The sequence below is a fragment of the Callorhinus ursinus genome, unplaced genomic scaffold, assembly GCF_003265705.2.
Source record: "Callorhinus ursinus isolate GAN/ISIS: 27379988/994484 unplaced genomic scaffold, GSC_fseal_2.0 scaffold65, whole genome shotgun sequence".
Lineage (NCBI taxonomy): Eukaryota > Metazoa > Chordata > Mammalia > Carnivora > Otariidae > Callorhinus > Callorhinus ursinus.
The window spans coordinates 105443-123088 of NW_027397127.1; the positions used below are offsets into that span (position 1 = coordinate 105443).

Here is a 17646-nt window from a genome sequence, read left to right on the forward strand (position 1 = left end):
ATGACTTACAACCTGAAAGTTATGTATCTAAATCAAGAATGTGACATTCCTTTGAAAAACAGGAACGTTTCCAATTTTGACAATCAAAAAAAGGCATCCAAGTTATGTCTGAAGAGAAATGACCAATTAATATTCATTCAATGATTTAAAAATCACAGCAGTTGGGGCGCCTGGCTGGCTCAGTTGGTGGAACGTGTGGCTCTTGATCTCGGGGTCGTGAGTTCGAGCCCCACGATGGGTGTGGAGATTGCTTAAATAAATAAAAAAATCTTTAAAAAAGATAAATAAAAAATAAAAATCATATAAACTGGGACGACTGTAGAAAATAAGACCTAGCATGAGACCACAGAAGGAATTAAATTATCTTCCTTACTGGAATTACCATTTTTAACTTAATTAACATTACACGTGCAATCTCAAAATTCTAATTCATTAATGCAATTTTCTATCAACATCCTGCAGAGTTTTGCGTAGTCACAGACCAGCTTATTCTAAAAACTTATGTGGAAACAAATAGGTCTTGGCATAGGTGAAATATATTGAAAAATAAAGTGGGTGGAATCACTCTGCTTGGTGTCAAATCTGATCTTGTGGCTGTAGCAACCAAGACAAGGTGGGATTGGCAGGGCAACAGACACAGAACGATGGAACAGCCCAGAGAACCCAGAAATGAGTACATACATGAGTATGCTCAACTGATTTGTGACAAGGGTGCAAAAGCACATCAGTGAAGGAGTGGTGCTTGGGCAACTGGAGAACCATTAAAAAAAAAAAGAAGAACTTCAACCTAAACCTCACACCTTTACACAAAAATTAACTCAAAATGGGTCACAGACTTAAATGTGAAACATAACCCCATACAACTTTAGAAAGGAAATTTGAAAAACTCTTCCTGAACCATGTTTGGTGAAGGAGTGTTAGGACATGGAGAAGACAGTCCATAAAAAGAAATAGTGATAAATTTGGGCCTTGTCAAAATAAATACTTTTGTTCTGTGAAAGACCTTGGTTCAGAGGATGGAAAGCCAAGTTACAGACTAAGAGAAAATAGTTGTATACCACATATTGGACAAAGGACCTCTCACAACTCAACATTTAAAAAATCCAATTAGAAAAACAGGCAAAAGACATGAACAGATATTGCACCAAAGAGGATATACAGATGGAAAGAAACACATAAAAAGATGTTCAACATCGTTAACCACTGGGAAATGCAAAATGAAACCATAATGAGAAATCACTACACACCTATCAGAATGGCTAAAAAAAAACACAAAAAACAGTGACAACACCAAATGTTGGCAAAGATGTGGAAAAACTGCACCACTCATACATTGCTGGTGGGAGATTAAATGGCACAGTCACTTTGGAAAAACATTTTGGCAGTTTCTTACAAAACCAAACATGCAACTCTCCTACAACCCAGAAATTGCACTTTTTGGGCATGAATCCTAAAGAAAAAACAACTTACATTCACACAAAAACCTGTACATAAATGTTTACGGCAGCTTTATTTGTAACAGCCAAAATTGGAAATGGCCCAGATTTTCTTCAGTGGGTAAGTGGTTCACAAAACTGTAGTACATTTGCACCATGGAACACTACTCAGCAATAAAAAGGAAGTGCTGATACAGACGGCTTGGATGAATCTCCAGAGACTTAGGCCCAGTGGGGAAAAAAAAAAAATCCCCAAATTACATACTCTGTGATTTCATTTATTTTAAAAGATTTATTTATTCACTTGAGAGAGTGAGACTGAGCACAAGCAGGAGGGGCAGAGAGAGAGGGAGAAAGAACATTAAGCAGACTCCGCGCTGAGTGCGGAGACTGATGCGGGGCTTGATCTCACCACCCTGAGACATGACCTGAGCCAAAACCAAGCTGGTTGCTCAACCCGACTGCGCCACTGAGGTGCCCGTGTGATTTCATTCATACATTTATGAAATGACAAAATTATAGAAATGCAGAACAGATTAATGGTTTCCAGGGGTAGAGATGGGGCAGGGGGGAAGGAAGTATGTGTTGTTATAAAAGGGTAACAAAAGGGATTCTAGCAGTGATGGAACTTGGCTTTGATTCTGCACTATGGTCTTGCAAGAGATTCCCATTGGAGGAAACTGGGTAAAGGGTACACAGGATCTTTCTGTGTTCTCTCTTGTAAGTACATGTCTACGATTATGGCAAAGTAAAATTTAAAAAAAATCTAATTCACACTTAACCACAGAATATAGTATAATTAAATTGAGAAGGAAAAGAGAAGAACATCTACTTGCAATAATACCATATTTCAACATTATTCCCACAAATCTTTCTGAAACATTACTGACAATAACTATTACCATAATAGCCTTAGCATAAGACAGTCAATTCATGACTCCATTACAGTATCTGATCTGGGTCAAAGATACTTTTTTTTTCCTGTTCCATACCAAAATAAAAAGCTGAAATAAAGGAGAATTTCAGGGCTAAAACTCATCAATGTTGATAATTTAGGTATCTGTTCTTGGAATTATTTACTAAAGTGGCACTTCTCCCCAGGTATTCACATGGCTCACTCCTTGATCTCCTTCATGTCTTGCCCCAAACATCTTCCTGTCAGTGAAGCCTTCTGTGACCACCTGATTTGCAAATAGCAATGCCCCTCTTCCCACTCACTAGACCCTCATATTGGGGCACCTGGGTGGCTCAGTTGTTAAGCACCTACCTTCTACTCAGCTCATGATCCCAGGGTCCTGGGATCGAGCCCTGCTTGGCAGGAAGCCTGCTTCTCCCTCTCCTGCTCCCCCTGCTTGTGTTCCCTCTCTCACTGTGTCTCTCTCTGTCAAATAAATTTAAAAAATCTTAAAAAAAAATACACTATATCATGGTTTTTTTTCTATCTCCCCCTAGTAGGATGTAAACCTCATAAGGCGGTAAGTTTTGTTTGTTTCAGTCAGTTATTATCACCAGTGCCTAGTACACTACCTGACCTATAGAAGACATTCAGTAGATATTCGAATAAATGAATGATATGGAATTTTGTGTGTGTGTGAGGAGTCAAACAAAGAAGAAATACTGGCTCTCTCAGAGTGACAAGAGCCACTTTAAAAGAAATCAAGAGTGACAAATCCCAGAATGTATATCCAATATGCTGACACTAGAGTTTTCAAAATCTTTGGATACATCACAATATAGGAAACTTTGTAATATCAGTAATTAGAACTGCAGTTTTGTTAGCGTTAAGAGTAGTCTGGACTGAATATATGACCTAGAAAAATAATTCACCACTGTAAAGCCATTGCTAATGAATTTCCTTTAGCTATGAAGAGCTGGCCAAGTTAAACCAAGCTGCTTAAGTTATAGGTGAAGTGTGTCTCATAGAGTTCATGTCAACTTGAATGACCTGGCATTTGCCATTTTGTTAACACCTGAAGGAAGACGCTACTTAGTATAAGCTAATTCAGAGAGGAAGAGGCTTTCCCAGTAAACAAAGCTGGATTCTGGATGTGGTGTTTAACTTTATGGTGAGAAGAGTGATGAATTAGGTATCAGGAGACCCCATCTTCCATCACTGTCCTCTACCTTGGTATGCTGGGGGGCAAGTCAAAATCAACTAGACCTCTGTCACCTCATCTATAAAAATCAGAGGCTGGATGAGACTCTGAGCTCTTCAAACGATGGCCCATTGTTTCATCTTGGTGATACCAGTGCCTGGCACACTTGATAATTAATAAAGCCCTGTTAAATGAATTAAGTAATTATACAGGGAGTTGTAAATGGCTCTCCTGGAAATTATATCTTTTCTTGGCTGAACTACAACCCTCCTCTCTCAGGGAGGCCTATCCTTATGTAAGGGCCCGCAAGATATGCACTGCCCATAAGACTAAGGAGATGGGGTGGGGGGGGGGGCCTGGATGGTTAAGTATCCGACTCTTGATCTCAGCTCAGGTCTTGATCTCAGGGTCGTGAGTTCAAGCCCCACGCTGGGCTCCATGCTGGGCCTGTAGCCTACTTAAAAAAAAAAAAAAAAAAAAGACTAAGGAGACTGGATCCAGAAACTTCTCTGTGGATTGAATCCAGAACATAATGGGAGAGGTGTGTTCTAGGTATCATTAGCTATTTTGACCTGATGCCGGTGAATCCGAGGTGGTCAAGGGTGCTTGAAAGAAAAACTCTGATCTGAAACTGAAGGGGATTCTTTTACTCATATTTTAAGTCAGTAGGTAAAGAATCCCTCAAACTTAACATCAGACTTCCTAAATGTAAAACACCAAGCTCTTCTGAAAATGGCAAGCATTAAATGTATTCAATATTATTTCTGGATGGATAAACAAGAAACTAGTTCTAATGGTCAGCTCCTGGAAAGAGAAATGGGGGACTGGGGTCAGGGGCAGGAGGCTCATTTTCTTTTCTTTATGTCCCTTTATAGCTTTTCAATTTTGTTCTGTGAATTTGTTTCATATTTGAGAAGCAAATTAAAAAATAAACATACTAGATGTGCTCAATAATGGTCTAGCTCAACTGAAACCATTGTGTTTCAAAGCATTTATCATTTACCTGTGCACTACTTAATACTTAATAGGTGTTCAATAAAGGTGTATAAACAAGAAATTTTGTATAGCTCTATTACACAGTAAGTTTTAGAAAAGGTGATTATACAACTTTTACAGGCTTTTAATGATTCAAGTGAAAATATTACTAAGGAGAAAGGATTTGGCAACAAGTTGGTAATACACTACTAAACATTAGGAAACCAAAAATTAGCTACATTGAGATGTAGAAATCAGGATTGCTCAGAGTCAATCAAAGCAAAGATTTACAGTAACAGTAGCAATAAATGAAAAGTCATCATGTCAGTACCACCTCTACCTCAGTAGCTGACCTGTGGTTAGACATTTAATATTAGCATTCTCGATTTTTCCTAATAGCCAAACAGCAGAAACAACCCAAATGTCTATCAACAGATAAATGGACAAACAAAACATGGTACATCCATACAATGGAATATTATGCCACCGTAAAAAGGAATGAAATCTTGGTACATGTGTGAATGAACCTTCAGTGTGAATGAACCTTGAAAACACTATGCCAAGTGAAAGAAGCCAGTCACAAAAGACCACGTGGCTATATGTTCCATTCATATGGAAGTCCAGAATGGGGAAATTGATGGAGACAGAAAGTAGATTAGTGGTTGCTTAAGAATGGGGAGGTGGGAGGCTGGGGAGAGTGACAGCTCAAGAACAATTTCTGAGGGGATGAAAATGTTTTGAAATTGACCATGGTGATGGTTGTTCATCTCTCTGAATATACCAAAATCCACTGAAACTGAACACTGCACTCCATAAAACTGCTTCAAAACATAAAAAAATGTTAGTATGTCCCTAGTATGTCTTGAGTCTAAAGTTAAGCAGTTATCACAATGCAAGGGCCATACGTGATATTCACTCCTGACCATTGACTTACAACAGCTGAAAGAGAAAGAAAACCAAGGAAACCATTTGCTTAGCCTTCTTGTAGGGTTCACACCATTATGTTATCTTATTCGGTGTGATTCATAAGTTATGAACTTGCTGGTTAGGTTTTCATAATTTAATCTTTATCAGCCAAGGCCACTCATAGCCACGTTGTTTTCGCTTTTTTAAATGTATATATGGAGACCTGCCTTGTTTCAGGTACAGTGAAAAGAGGTAGAAGAGCGGGGCTTCCCCTCGGGGTTCCTTTTCCTCTCTCCCTAGAAGCACAGTTCTCTCCGTGGTACCTCCAGACAGAGTCCATAGAGCATCTGATGCCCTCCCACCAAAATGAAACGATGATGAGATTTGGAATCCTGGCTTTTCCTGCTCATTCTAACGTCTGTGACAATCAAGAAGTTCAAGGAAGGAAATTACGGTGTAGTTACTTGCTACTGCCCCCGAGTCAGATAAAACTTAACAGAATGCAGTGCTACGGAAAGTACAAGAGCCACAGGTACGAATCATGGCTTATCAGTGTTTTCCAGGGCTTCTGCACACATGGCTATTTCCACAGCGGCAGATCCAGTGACTGCAGAACTCTGCGCTGTGCACAACATCTACAATTTAGTAAAGCTGGAAAGAATTTTATTTTTGTAAAAACTAAATGGGGTGTGGCTCATTTTCTTGCCAAAGGGCTATTTTATTCCAAGACACTGCTGTCTGCTGACCTTCATTTATAGGCTGGGCAATGTTCTATTTAAGTAAAATTAACTCATAGTGGGCACTTTTTTTGGGATGCAATAATTATTGCAAAGAAATAACAATGTTTAAATTTGATTTGTTCTTAGTTTAGATTTGATTATATTGGGTTATAAATGAATGTCTTTGTTCACACAAGGCTTAAATTTAGAAATTATCTTATGTTGAGAAAAAGGGCCATATTTAAGTTCATTTTCTACATGTAAGAATATTTTTAGGTTTCATGAAATCCAATATTTTGTGTTTTTTTGCTTCTACTAGACTGCAGGTGTCTCTCACCCACCTTTACAGCGATGGTACCTAGCAGTCTCTGTTATACATTTTTTTTTCGTTGAATGATGAAACCATACCACAGAGTAATTAAGGCATTGTCTACGTTACTATCCCTGGTTAACTAGTACTTCATCTGTAGTTTACACCATCTCAATATATACTTGGGAACTCTGGGCACATTTGAAAGTTTTCCTGAGTTCACATCTATTTATAAATGGCCTAGAGGCCTTCTTTTATGTAATTCTTACATATTTCGAGGTTCTTGACTTGACATATCATCCTTCCCTTCCTCTTTACACAAATCTCTGGTTAGGGAAGTTTCCCATCTTTGCCTTGCATCTATAAATATATTCTAGTTTGCTTTTTTTTTTCCAGAAAAAAAAAATGCTGGAATGCTTTGATTTAGGATCAGACACCGAATGTGTGGGTTGGCTTACATTTTAAAACATGCAAATCAATACTACTTTTTGGTTATCTATACTAATGATAATTTGGCTATCTTTGTTTTTTTAATTATTATAAGACAAAATATGACATTTTAATGATTCATAGTCACTTGTAAAAATGATTTCAACTGTAGCTTTAAACTGGAGACCCACAAACTGCTCAAAATATTTGTTGAATGTGTCAGTGTCCTTCATCATTTCCTGGTTTTTGCTTTTGAAAACCTCCACTAGAGGAAACTAGGGGCATCATAAATTTAAGATTAATATGTTTTGGATTCACCCATTTCTAAAGGCTACATGTCGTCTTGGAAAGATGTTGATTTCATTTATAACCCTCTGCCTTCCCCAACACTTTTAAGTTTTCACTAATTTATTTTCTCTTGTCTCCTGTTTTTACAAAGGTAAACATCCTAACATTCACATTTCTATTTCTCCTACTACAGAAACACTGAAGACTTTGAAGCTTTTTTTCCCCTGCCCCCACCAAATCAAGGATCAACATTACCTATCATTACCTTTCACCCTGATCTAAGCTATATTTGTTAGCAGCAGTGGGTTTATAATGATTTCTGTAATGTATGAATAATGTTTCCAATTTTCCTTCGAGGGCGAATTCTTTAAGCCATTAGGTGGCATATCCTCACAAAAGGATAAATTAACTGGTCAACAGGTTTCCTAGCTAAGTCAAGAATCTTCTTCAACCTGGAACATTGTTAAAATCATCCCTATCCACAATAAAAAGCAATGGAAAGCAATTATTTTTACAGTGCCATTAAATAAAGCAGAAAATATAAACTATCTTATTTATCTTGAATGGTGATACTTAAGGAAAAAGTGTTTGAATTAGAGGAAAATGAACAGATGGGATACACATACTTGACAAGGTCATCTAAGGCAACATTCATCGACCTAGAAGAGGGGAGTATTTATTGAGCACTTACTATCTGCTAGCTTCTTTATAAATGTTCTCATTTGATTTTAGGGACAACACTGAAAACAAGTGGTATCAGCCCCATTTTAGAGAGCAACCAAAAATCTAAAGGCAAGTTAGCAAACCTGCCTCCCTTCCCCCATTAACAGTTCCGTTTTAAAAAATAGACTTCCTATGATTGTACACCCCACATGATTCTCCTTTATCCTGCTTTGTACCTGTTAAGTAGATCAGAGGAAACCAAAATATTTCCAAGACATACACTTTACCTAAACCAGCTTCAGTTTAGAGTCAAATACCATACACTATATAAAGAAGTCTTTTTTTTTGTTTTTTGGAATACCACTGTTTGAAAACAAGGCCTTTTTTTGCTTAAGCCCATGTTTAAATTTCCAAGATTGTCAAAGGACTTCATCTTTAAAAACAAAAATCTTTGCAATTTCTCTTCTAAATATTTATCTCAAAGAAATAATCAGAGTTGCAAAAAAGGCTTTTGCAAGGATGTTCACTGAAGCATTATCTATAAGATATGGAAACAACATAAACTTGCAACAACCTGGAATTAGTGAAAGAAGTTATGAAATACCCATTATATGGAATATCATAGTATTTTTAAAATTTTCAAAAATATTTGATTACAGGGGTGCCTGGGTGGCTCAGTCCTTTAAGCATCTGACTTCGGCTCAGTTTGTGATCTCCGGGTCCTGGGATCCAGCCTCCCTTTGGACTCCCAGCTCAGCATGGAGTCAGCTTCTCCTTCTCTCTCTGCCCCTCCCCCTGCTTGTGTGCACTCTCTCTCTCAAATAAATAAAATCTTTAAAAAAATATTTGATTATATGAAAAAATGTAGTAGTAAGTGAAAAGAATGGAATACAAACTGTATATACAGCATGATTCCAATTTTAAAAATATGTAACTTTCTATACTGGAAATAGATAAAAAAAATATGAGCAGGTGGTACAATTATGAGTAATTTTAATTTTCTTCATTATAAATCCCTTTATAGGGCACCTGGGTGGCTCAGTTGGTTGAGCAGCTGCCTTCTGCTTGGGTCATGATCCTGAAGTCCCGCATCGGCTCCTTGCTCAGGCTCCTTGCTGGGCGGCTGGGAGTCTGTCTGTTTATCCCTCTGACCCTCCCCCCCCTCATGCTCTCTCTCTCTCTCTCTCAAATAAATAAAATCTTTTAAAAAAAAATCCCTTTATATTTTCCTCTAAAATGTTTACAATGACTTTGTATTTTTTAACCCAAAGCAAAGTGGTTAAAAATACTTTAAAGAATGCACTACTTAAGATACTTTTCTAGTAAACTAACTAAATCATACATATTGACTATTGTAGCATTTCCTATCATGTTCACTTCTAGAAAACACTATGCAGTCTATAATGGTAATTCCCCCGACCTGAAATACAAGCCCCCAAATATCAAAAAGAATAAGAAATGACAAAACCAGAAATACACAAGCTAGTTAAGAAATACAGAAAAAAAGCTTACAGATCACATTAGTCTATGAAAGATAGTGTATTATTCAGTGTCAATAGCAGAATGTCAATCTGAGTGCAACACTATGTAATTAGAACATATAATATTCAAAGCTATTATACTGACCTCACAAATTTTATTGAAGAGGAAAACGTTATATATATTATATACAAATTACGTATCTATAAGCAGCTTAAAAGAATCAGTTAGATTTTCAATAAATGGGTTACAAGATTAAAAAAATAACTTGCTAGTCAATCTTTTAAACCAAAGATAGCAGAAAGAAGAGATCAGACTTTATAAAAGAAATTGACTTCTATGAGCAAAATGAACCCACGCTTCAGAACTAGTCACATGATACCAGGTTATTTCAAGAGTCCTTTCCCTCAGAGGTTTCTGCTTATTTCATTTTAATTCGGTACTATCACTTTACCAATGACATTTTAACAAATACTATCAAATACCATAGGATTTCACTCATGTGTGGAATTTAAGAAACAAAACAAACGAACAAAGAAAAAAGAGAAATGAAAGAGAAGTTTCTTAAATGTGGACAACAAACTGGTGGTCGCCAGAGGAGGGATGGGGGAAACAGGTGAAGGGGGCGCCTGGGTGGCTCCGGTCATGATGGGATCCAGCCCCGCACTGGGCTCCCTGCTCAGGCAGGGAGCCTGCTTTTCCCTCTCCCTCTGCCCCTCCCCCTCGCTTGGGCGCTCTCTCTCTCTCTCTCTCTCTCTCTCTCAGGCAAATAAATAAAATCTTTTAAAAAAAGAGCATATTTATGGTGATGAGCACTGAGCAATGTATAGAACTGCTGAATCACTATATTGTAGAGCCAAAACTAATATAACATTGTATGTTAACTATGCTGGAATTTAAATGAATAAGGACATAATTTTAACCAACCAGATAAAAATGCATGGTAACTCCAAGAATGACAGAGTTAACGAACCTGTCATAGAATTGGCAAGATGACAATAAACACTGGAAATTAATCCGAGGTTAACAGTTTTAAGGGTGGGAGTTGAAAAGGACCCCTCAGAAGCCAGCTATCCAACAGGCTTCTCAAGTGCAGATCTACATTAACTTCTCCTCTTTTCTCTGTTAATGAGGGCATACCAGTTAAATATACAGATTAACTCCTCCATTAGGAGCTTTTCCAAACCTGCACTCCTTTAAAGGGCAATTATAAGGAGAAGCACTTGCTTTTTCGAGAGTTTTATACAAGACCTCCCATTATGGGCAGTCACAAAACTAAGAATGAAGTAGGATAAGCCAACGGGTTCTGCAAGATTACCAACAAACACTAAAATACTGCTCAGTAGTTACTTAAGAAGGAGGGAAGAAAAAAAAACCCATCACAGTAATGGCTTTCACAGGCTATCTGGCACAACATTTGAGGGAAAACACTGTAAGAAAGCATTACTTAGAGGTTTTTATTCTCGTTATCAGCCAGAATTAGATTATTTCTCCTTTGCTTGTAAAACTGGATGGCTGGAGAATATTTGCAGGCAAGTACAAATGCGGGCGAGACTGAAGTGATGAGGATTCTACCATTTCTGCAAACTCCTGTTCAAGCTGTAGTGTGTCTATGATAGACTACTACAGTACTTTGATTTTATATAGCACCTGTCTGCTGAAGAGCCAAGGGTCACTTATCCATAGCTCACTTAGCCTTTCAGCATGCCTGTGACATACATAGATTAGAAACAGATGGCTAAATAAAGTAAAATCCACATATGGACACCGAGAACTTGTGTGATTTACCAACGATGGCCTAGATGTCCAAACTGTAGAGGACTCCAAGCCCTTGGATTCCATGCTCAATGCCTTTTCCAGTGAACGACACTACCTCCTTACCCTTAAACAAACTTCTAGACCGTTAAGAAAAATTAAGTTTTCTCGTAATATGAAATCAGTAGGTTTAATGCACCAAAATCCTTGCTAAGCATTGATGTTAATGGTACCTCTATATTTTAAAGAGCTAACATGAGTCATATGGAATAGGCCACTGGTGAACGTCTTCCTGCATAGCTACCAATTTGCCAACAGGGTAGTTAGCTTGGTTCTACACAGGTGCATTAAAATTTGAAAAATCAACTAATATTAACTGAAATAAGCCAGGCTACAACTATTTGGGAAAAAAAAAAATCCCAGCAAACCAAAAACCTTGAGCCATGCCCTCAACTGTATAAATGAGAAGATGCATAATGTACTCGATGTTAGTTATCAATATAATAATTTTAAGTGACTTTCTCAAGGTCGAACTATGAGTCAGTAGCAGAGCAGAGCCATGTCTAAAATCTAGTTTTTTTTTTTTTTAAAGATTTTATTTATTTGACAGAGAGAGACACAGCGAGAGAGGGAACACAAGCAGGGGGAGTGGGAGAGGGAGAAGCAGGCTTCCCGCTGAGCAGGGAGCCCGATGCGGGGCTTGATCCCAGGACCCCGGGATCATGACCTGAGCCGAAGGCAGACGTTTAACGACTGAGCCACCCAGGCGCCCCTAAAATCTAGTTGTTTTGAAGGTAAGTCCAATATATTTTTCCCTCAGTATTTCAATTTTCACTTAAAAGCATGATTTTTCTTCCCTAAAACATTTTATACTAACATTTGTCTTTCAAGTGCTAAGATTAAGGCAAATTAGATATTATTAAACATATTGAATTTGACAGTGCCTCACCTATGTCATAACTACAGTGGGTTGGTCCCAAGAATTATGACCTTCTGAGAATGACATTTCATGATTAGACAGTTTATATTTCTAAGCCATAACTAACCAAAGCTGTATCATAACTAAGAACAGCTAGTCCTGACCATTGGTATCTAAAAGAGCTTCCAGGAGGCGCCTGCGTGGCTCAGTCAGTGAAGCATCTGCCTTCAGCTCAGGTCATGATCCTGGGATGGAGTCCTGCATCAGCCTCCCTGAGCAGGGAGTCTGCTTCTTCTCCTTCTGTCCCTCCACCCACTTGTTCTCTCTCTCAAATAAATAAATAAAATATTTAAAAAAGAGCTTCCAACGTGTAATGTATCCAAAAAGCTTCTGAAACCTCCCAACACATTGAACGAACAAATATATGGTAGATCACTCTCTAGAATAATTACCCAGACTCAAAACACGATCTAGCCGTTTTCTTTCAAACTGTGTTTTATTAGTTTCACAGATCAAATTTTTCCCTCTCTGGATTACTTTTAACCAACAGAAAAATTATCACATGAGCAAACATGAAGTGATTTTAAAAACAGATACCTGCATTGCTGTCTTTCGATAGATGCTCATTTTCAATTTTACACCAGCTAGTTTTGGAATCTGTACTAAACAGCAAAAAGAGTTTAGTGTTCACATTTCGCCTAGATTGTGCTCATGAAATGCAATTGCGGATTCCTGAATTTATCATCTGTGGTAAGAATATCATGTCAGTAAATTTCTTGGAAAGGCAAGTAGAAATGACGCCTAAAACAGAACATGGAATAACAGAAAGTGGCCTTTCTTCCTTTTCTCCCCCTGTAGGTTTCACCAGAAAGAATCACTTTAGTTCTCAGGCACCATGGCCAAGCTCCCCTTTCTGTTCAGCAACAGTCATGTGGTTTGCCTAGGAGCAAAATTTCATTTGGTTTCTGATAGTGCCCTGGATACTGACATTCTGCCAGTATAAATAGTCAAGTCTAATGTGCACGTAACCATTTGTAGAAGAGATATAATCACAACCAAAATATTACTCACCAGTTATAATTAATCCTTCTACCCAAAATGCCATAAGCCTAGACATTTTTAGCAATGGGCTCTAAATGATGGCATCAGACTGGAGACCCTGGACTTGAATGCTTGAGTGTCTGTACTCAGTCAAGGCAGAGCATAATTTGCTTGGCTCCCCACCTCGGGTAAAGAAAGAGGTTGATAAATTGCTAGATCTAACAGCAGAGATTAAGAATTAGACTCACAACCCCCTCATCTTACTAAAAACCCGAGTTCATGAAATGATAGGTGCCCCCCCATTAAGTCAGTAACAGTCAGTGGTTTTAAATGAGTGGACACTTGAAGACAATGAAATGCTCTATAGACTGAGAGCCTAGTGATGATCCTGTTTTGATGTGAGTTAATAATATTTTAAAAAGAGCTCATCTCCCTACCACTTTAATCTCGTTGGATCGTGGTACTCTCTCTTTGAGGTTAAAATATGTATTAGGAGTTCAATCTAAAATTTTGTTGTCACCTCACTTCCACTAGGGGGGTCTATCTACCAGTGTACTTTAACTCCAATAACTCAGGTGCAGCTTAATTCCACTTTGAGCAAATCTGCGCCACAAGGCTAGCCTGGAGGTCAGAACTATATGCTTTCAAGGAGTTCTAGTTTTTAGGCTCAGAAACCCCAGCACAGCACAAAAATGGAGTGCTCGAGTCATTCCGAGGTTGCTGCAGTAGACGGAGGGGTTTTCTGGCTAATGCACACAAAGCCAACATCTCTTAAATGTTCCCCGTTTCATTTATAGTGGCCTAGTTTCAAGGCTGAATATGTATCAACTGGATCCATTTTTGTAAATAAGTAAAGCTTTTAAACTCCTGACCTCAGACACTCCTCTGCCCATTTCTATACTCTGCAAAATATAATCTGAATATCAGAACTGCCACGTTTTTCCAAAAGCAATCTTAACTTGGGCCACATGGGCAGGTATTGGTCATCATCACAGAAGGGAGATGTTTCAGGGGCCTCTCATTATTCCCTCAAGATACTGATAGGCAAACACCCAACCAGCTCGATTTATCCGATTTAAGATCCACTGTTTTTGTGCCTGATTTCTGATCCAATTAATTGCAACCCACAAATAACTGGTGGTTAATTTTAGTCAAGAAATGATCCACCACCTTCAAGGAGATGCCTAATAAAGAGAACAGTTCAATTAGAATATAGGCCAGAACCAGGAATACGAGTAAATCCTAATTTTTTAAAACACTATCTTACGGAATATGGCTTCAAAACTATCCTTTAGGGATGAAGTGCGTGTGAATTAAAGGACAATTTTCCTAGAAAATAATTAGTAAGATATTTTTTAAATTTAGGAAAGCCACCGGGGAGATATATGTCCCGGCACAGAGAGATTTCAAGCCTTTATTTTAAAAAAACAGCTCCCGTTTTTACTTTGGATAAAATCGGAGCACCAAATTCCCTTTCTGTTCCCCTCCTCCAAATCCAAATAGAATTCCCTGGAGTAGAGGCTAGTTTCACACTCCCCCTCTCCTTTTTTTTTTTTTTTTTGTCGTGGTAGTTTTTGGAAAATGGGCTCCAGCCATTACATTCCAGTTTTCAAGGCAAAAGAAGTCATGTGACCATTACCCTAGGGGCATCAGAGACTTGGGGCACGTGATGCCAATCAGCAAGTGTGGGACTTCGGCCACTTCGCTGGAATTCACTGTAAACCGCATCTCCAGGATCAAGTTGAGACTCCCAAACACAGTGTGACATCAGTCAAGTGGCGTAAGTGCTTCCCTCTCAGGAGTTTGTCATTTCACTTCAGGTTTTCTACCTGCTGTGCGGCCAGCCAGGCTCTCCTTCCCCCCACCCCCTCCCTCGTAACAGGTCGGGCACCCCCCGGCATCCCGTCCGTCGGATCCTAAATGGCGAGGCTCTCCAACACAGTTCTAAGCTCAACCTGCACCCGTAGTGCTAATCCGGTGAGGAGCAAGAAGCAGCGCGTCGCGCAAGTGTCAGAGAGCATTCACCCCACGCCACCTCCCAGCCTGGGATCCTCTGCTGTCCTGGAGCCAGGCCGTTGGAGCCGCCAGCGCGCTACGAGCGGTAGCAGCGGTGGCGGCAACTTTGGGACTGGCAAGAAGCCAGGGCGGGGGTGGTCAGCGTCCCCCGGCCTCTTATTAGAGCGCCTAAATACTGCGGGCGGAGGAAAGTCAACAGCGGCAAGTGCAGCTGGGGGGCGGGGGGAGGGGAGATCACCCCCCCATCCCACTGCCCCTGCCGCTCTGCCTCCCCCGGGAGCCCCGAGAGGTCCCGCGCTGCCCCGACCGCGCGCTCGGGGCTGCAGAGCCAGAGGAGCCGAGCAGGGCGCGGACCGAGGGGTCCGGGGAGATGGGGAACCGAAAGGTCTGCCCCAGTGGCCCGGCGATGTTGAGCTACTGAAAGGGAAAAAGTGCTTACTCATAGGGAGACGCGGTGCGATCGCGGCACTCTCGCTAATGGCCAGGGAAGCAAGCGGGAGGCAGGCAGCTCCCGGAGCCCGGTTCCTTCCCTGGGCCAAGGCTGCTGCTCAGAGCCCCGGAACTGGCGCCCGAGGCGGGCGAGCGGGGGCCGGAGGCAGCCCCCGGGGTTTCCGGGGGCCGGGGGGGGGGGGGGGGGGGGGGCGGGGGGGTGGCAGTAGTTGGGGAAGGACGACAGAGGGAAGTTCGGCGCTCGGTTTCCACTTCGCGGCCGCCGCCACGGAAGGGGAGAAGGACAAGGGTTGGCGTCAAGGACTGCAGCCCCAGGTAAGCAACAAGTTTGGAGCAACTAGCGAGAAAGCACCATCCCGGTGGTTAAGAGCGGAAAACGTGTTTGCGGCGGGTGGTCGTGGGGAACACTGTCACTCCCACCCATCCTGGATGCGAACGACCCGCTTTGGCACCCAAGGTCCGGGACCGAAATTTCTGCAGCCCCCTCCCTGCCCCGCGTCCCCCCCCCCCCCCCGCGGGGCACGTCCCAGCTGAGGTTGCGGGAGATGCTCTCCGCTGGACCCACGCCTGCCCACGCCCCGGGAACCCGCTCCCGTCGTGCCCCAGCGTGCCCACAAAGCCCTTACATCAAGTCGCAGAGTCCCGGATCTGGCCCGACAGCCTCCGACCGACGCACTCCGACAACTTCTGCCTCTCGCAATCTTTGCGGCCGTGGTTCTAAAGCCAGCGCCCCCTCCCTCACGCCTGCCCCCTCCGCCCCTCGGCCGCCGCCATTGGCTCGGGTGGTGCTAACAGTCGGCCTGGGAACCTGGAAGGGGATTGGGCCGCGAGCCTGTCACATCAACTGGGTGGGGAACCGGGAGCAGAATCCTCGGGGATGGGCACCCTGGAGGGATGGGGACTCTAACTCGGCGGCAGGGAGCGGAGACCGGTCTCTCCCGCCTGCTTCTGCCTCTCTCTCCCTGGCTAAAAAGGAAAAGGGATTAGAAGTCCACGGTGCCTGGCTCAGAGTCATGTGCAAAGGAAAAAAAAGAATAAATGAAAAGATAGGAATGTTGGGAATGGGAGTTTGCAAGTCACCAAGCCCCTATTTAAGTCCGAGGGTACAGGTTCTCCCCGGAATGGTGAAGAGAATCTCAGCCCAAGAAGGGACATTTACTAGTGGTTTCGTCTGCGCGGATCAGCCCAGGTGTGACACCTTAGCAATCTTTCCTTTTCCCTTCCGAGGTCTAAGGAGCAGAATATGGGCAGGACGGGGCTCTCGGGTCTTTGGTTTCGTGCCAAGTAAATTGTTGACCAAAATCACCTGTTCAGGTAGGGTTGTCCATGCGGAAGGGGGTGAGAGGTCGAGGTGGGAAGGAATGGTGGGAGTAACGTCGTTCCACTCGTTTGGAAATGGATGTCCATCGTCATTAATCTCCTAACATCAGAGAAAACTTGGAGACGTGCTCCTGCTTCCGGGAATACCTTTTCTGTTTCCCAGAGTCCCTGTTCTTCTTCTTTGCCCATGAGATTGCCTCCATGTCATAGCTGGCTTCTTGCATGAATACACGGGGAGGTTTCCCCTCCATATCTGCGCTCCAATCCTTTGGCTCACTCCAGGTCCAAAATCAGCTGGGAGGGCCAGAGTTTGAGGGATTCTCCAGGGTCAGGTCAGGTGATTGGCTTGTGGGACAGCTGTCCAAGAGAAGGTCTAAGCCCTTTCCCGTTCCAGTCGTAACCATTTGGTTCAAAAAATGTGTACTTGGATTTTTTTATTTTTACAGATTTAAACTTGGTTCAAATACATCCCATTTTCCATGCATTTTGGGGAAAATGCTAAATTAAGAGTGGCCTGAAAAATTGAATGCTCTTGTAAAGAATCTCCCACTTGATCTGCTATTATGAATTTCCTTAGAAAAATTAACCTGCAGTGAGTGCCGGGACTTCTTAAATGGGAAGGCGTAGGGGAGTCCATAGACTGCCTAAAAGCTAGATAAGCAAAGAAGGATTTGGCACTGGGAAAAAAGCCTCGTTAAATATTTATTAATGATTAACCAACCAGAAGGACTTATGAAAGGCACAGGAAGGTGAAAAAGAAATGAGAGGGCAATCGTGCTTTCAGAAACATTACATTTCTGTTATGAGAGATTTCATACCGGTTCAGGTTGGGGTCGCTACAAAA

The 17646-nt window shown here is 41.4% G+C and overlaps 1 protein-coding gene and 1 long non-coding RNA gene across 6 annotated transcripts in view; one reads left to right on the forward strand and one right to left on the reverse strand.

Moving 5' to 3' along the window:
* The window catches only part of PLS3 (plastin 3), a 79677-nt gene extending 63446 nt beyond the window's left edge, over nucleotides 1-16231 (reverse strand). For 2 of the 5 annotated variants that reach the window (XM_025853721.2, XM_073885727.1), the window contains exon 1: nucleotides 16109-16231. The gene's annotated coding sequence lies outside the window, so the exon portion shown is untranslated. Of the gene's footprint in view, nucleotides 1-15471; nucleotides 15540-16108 lie in introns of those variants that run through there. The other 3 variants (XM_073885729.1, XM_073885730.1, XM_073885731.1) reach the window with 3 other exon arrangements.
* Nucleotides 15684-17646, forward strand: part of LOC141371286 (uncharacterized) — an 83403-nt gene continuing 81440 nt past the window's right edge. The window contains exon 1 of the long non-coding RNA XR_012376114.1: nucleotides 15684-15797. This is a non-coding gene — a long non-coding RNA (uncharacterized lncRNA). The remainder of the gene's footprint in view (nucleotides 15798-17646) is intronic.